This window comes from Arvicanthis niloticus, chromosome 9, assembly GCF_011762505.2.
Source record: "Arvicanthis niloticus isolate mArvNil1 chromosome 9, mArvNil1.pat.X, whole genome shotgun sequence".
In the NCBI taxonomy this organism is placed as follows: Eukaryota; Metazoa; Chordata; class Mammalia; order Rodentia; family Muridae; genus Arvicanthis; species Arvicanthis niloticus.
The window spans coordinates 66,937,763-66,941,058 of record NC_047666.1 but is presented as its reverse complement, the minus strand read 5'-3'; the positions used below and the strand labels follow the sequence as shown (position 1 = coordinate 66,941,058).

General features: G+C 37.6%; 2 protein-coding genes across 3 annotated transcripts in view; both read right to left on the bottom strand.

The window, feature by feature from the left end:
* Positions 1-3,296, bottom strand: part of LOC117714819 (killer cell lectin-like receptor subfamily B member 1F) — a 525,987-nt gene that overhangs the window by 342,778 nt on the left and 179,913 nt on the right. The window lies entirely within an intron of this gene.
* LOC117714807 (C-type lectin domain family 2 member E-like) overlaps positions 1-3,296 on the bottom strand; it is a 145,796-nt gene that overhangs the window by 132,799 nt on the left and 9,701 nt on the right. The gene's annotated exons all lie outside the window — the stretch shown is intronic.

Below are 3,296 nucleotides of genomic sequence, written 5' to 3'. Positions count from 1 at the left end.
CAAACAAATAAACCAAAAAATAAAAATATTTGACAAATTTTCTATTGTAATCAAAAGAAAAATACTAAATTTATCATATAAAGATACATAATGAAATTTCTCTTGTAATAGACACCTACAGACCCTCATCACTCAATGTGAAGTTAATAAAATTAAAGTATATGCTGTGATCCAAGATTTGAGAGCATTTGGGGGAGGGAAATCACATTTAGAATATGTATGACAAAAATTTATTTCCATTAAATGAAAGGAAAATAAAAAATAAAAAGAAAAGACAATTATTATTCAAAAATAAACTTTAAAATTATTTTGAGATCATATGATTACATTTTTTCCTTCCCTACACTGCCTCCAAAACTTTGTATGTATGCACTTCCTCCTTCTTCCCTTTCAAACTCATGGTGTATTTTGCATTAATTGTTACTGAATGGAAGCATATATATGTCTAAATAGAACCCACTCAGCTGACATAATGTTACTTGCATACATGTTTTCAGGGCCGACAATTTGGTGTTGGATAACCAATTTGTGTGCTCTTCCCCCTCAGCATTCCTTAACTGTCTGTAGTTCTTTATGTGGGTTGAACTCCAGCTGACCATTCTGTTTTCTGTATTTAAAGTAGTTACTTAGCACATGTAAATTTAACGTTAATGCTTATGCACTGAATGACTTCTGTCATCTTTCTATTTCTTCCTGTTTATAAGTCCGAGGCATGTACCCAACCTTCAAATAGAAAACTTATTTCCAAATATTTCACCTTCAACCGTGATGCAACATCATCCCCAGGAGTCTAATTCTATTCTTCCCAGAGAGAGTGGGCTTCTGTTAACTAAAAGACAACTGCATCCTGTTCATCTTAGAGGACCAGTAGTTTCCTGAGGTTGCTCAAGGACATGGGTAACTCTTGGGTTCATGCATTACAGAAAAGTCCTTGACACTAATGTGGATAATCACTCACAAAAACTGTTGAAAAATATAAAACCAACAAAATGTCATGAAATTATCAGCCCAAATCATCTCTGCCTCACTTCCCTTAGACCCTCTGCTTTTGACAATGTGACATAGTAGAGAGACTAGATGAATGGAGATCGTAAAGGATAGTGTATTATGAGGCAAAATCCACAGGTTTTGGAGCAAAATCAGACCCCATTCAACACAATCCTTGAAGCCTCATGGTTGTTTTAATTCATACATATACAGTTATAAGAGCAATGGTCCCAAAGACATACTTCTCCTAATATCCTAATATTGTATGCAGGCTACCTTACATCAAAAGGAACTTTTTTGATGTAATTTAAATACACTGAGATGGAGAGGTATTTCTGAAAAAACTAGATGGCCTGGCCTAATCACTGTGTACCTGTATAGAGAAGAGAGGTCATCAGAGAAAAGCTTAAGGATGCTACACTGTTGGTACTTAAGATGAAGGAAGGGGCCCTTGCCATGGAAAGCAGGTGGCCTCTTGAGACTATTAGGCCAAGGAATAGTTTTTCCTTAGCTATCCAAAAAGAACATGGTTCTACTGTAAATTTTAGTTCAATGAGATCCTTTTTGAACCTCTGGCCTTCAAAACTGAAAGAGATCAATGTTGCTCTTGTTTAAAACTTTTATATATACATTTAGATTTATTTTAATTTATTGTATATGAGTATTTGCCTGCATACACACACACACACACACACACACACACACACACCATGTGCATACCTGGTGCTTGCAGAGGTAGAAGAATGCACTGAATCTCCTTGGACTTGAATTAGGGAAGGTTATGTCCCACCACGATGTGTTTGGAGCCAAACCCAAGTCCTCAGCAAGAGCAGTCAGTGCTCTCTCTTAACTGCTGTGCCATCTTTCCAGAAGCTCAGTGGGATTTTGCTTTTAAGTTAGAGCACCAACATAAAACTGGGATTGTTTGTTGTTCTGGTTTTTCCAGACAGTTCAAACAACAACACTAACTGTTTCAGAAGAAACAGTGTCTCTCTGTGTATTTCTAGCTGCTCTGGAACTTGATATGTAGACCAGGCTAGCTTCAAACTCACAAAGATCTTTATTCTTTGATCAATCAGTTACTGAAGTTAAAGTAGTGTATCACTATACCCAGCCTATAAAACTCTTTTGATATGGCTTTGTATATCTCCTGAAATTTATCCAATAACTTCATCTAAACAGTGCTGGCCACAGGAGACACTGTAACCATGAAGTACCTGGTTGCCAGGGGCTCATTGCTACTGTCCTTCATAACAGAAGCATACATTTTATTTATCACTAGCCATGAAAACAGCAAGATTCAAACTTCATTTTCTTCAACTAATTATGAATTCCAGTGATTATGAGAAAATTATTTGAACAGCTGTCACCTGTGGGTGGCAGCAGTGTCACCTGGAGTTTACAGTCAAGTGAAAACTCTTGTTTTTTTCATTTTCATCTCCATGATGCAGTAGTGGAAGACCAGGATAGTAAGCATGTACTGAGCCTGGTGAGCCATATTCATAGATAAGCCTATCAGTATTATAGTTGTCCACTGACCTATTTTACACATGAAGAAACTCTGTGATACCTGTTACAAAAATTTCCAAGTTATTGGGCTATAAATGGGGTAATCTATATTTTCTTGATATATGACTTAGAAGCTAGTTTACACATAAATATTATACTGGCCAGAGTCACAACATCAATGAAACTTCTTTTGTGAACTTATATTGTAGTGCTAGAGTGTGCTCAGAGAAATAGTCCATTCTGAAGAGAAAGTAGGAAGACAGGAAGTCAAACAACTCCAAATAGCTTCGCAAAGTCCCTGCCACTGAGCAGATTCACTAGGCCCCTTTCTTCTATAGGTGTGTATATGGAGTAAGGACTGTTGAGAGTCAGTTTTGGACAAGCTCAAATGCCTTAAAGAAGCAGAGACCATCAGGATGGCCTAGAAGATCACAGAAGAACTGAGCCCCTAATAAAGAACACAGTGATGGTTTGAATGAGAATGGCTCTTATAGGCTTATGTATTTGAATGCTTGGTCCACAATAGGTGAGACTATTAGGGAAACTTAAGAGGTGTGGCCTTGTTGGAGGAAGTGAGGTCATATTGCTGGAGTTATGTCACTGAGGTTGGGTTTCTAAAATCCCACAGCATCCTCAGTTTACCCACTGTCTGTCTTGTGGTTGTTGTCTCAGTATGTCACCCACTCTTCCAACAGGATACCTGCCTGCGTCCTATCATGCTCCTCACCATGGTGGTCATTGACTCATTATCTGAAAATTTAAGCAAGCTCCCAGTAAGTATAAGTTGCCTTTCTCATTGT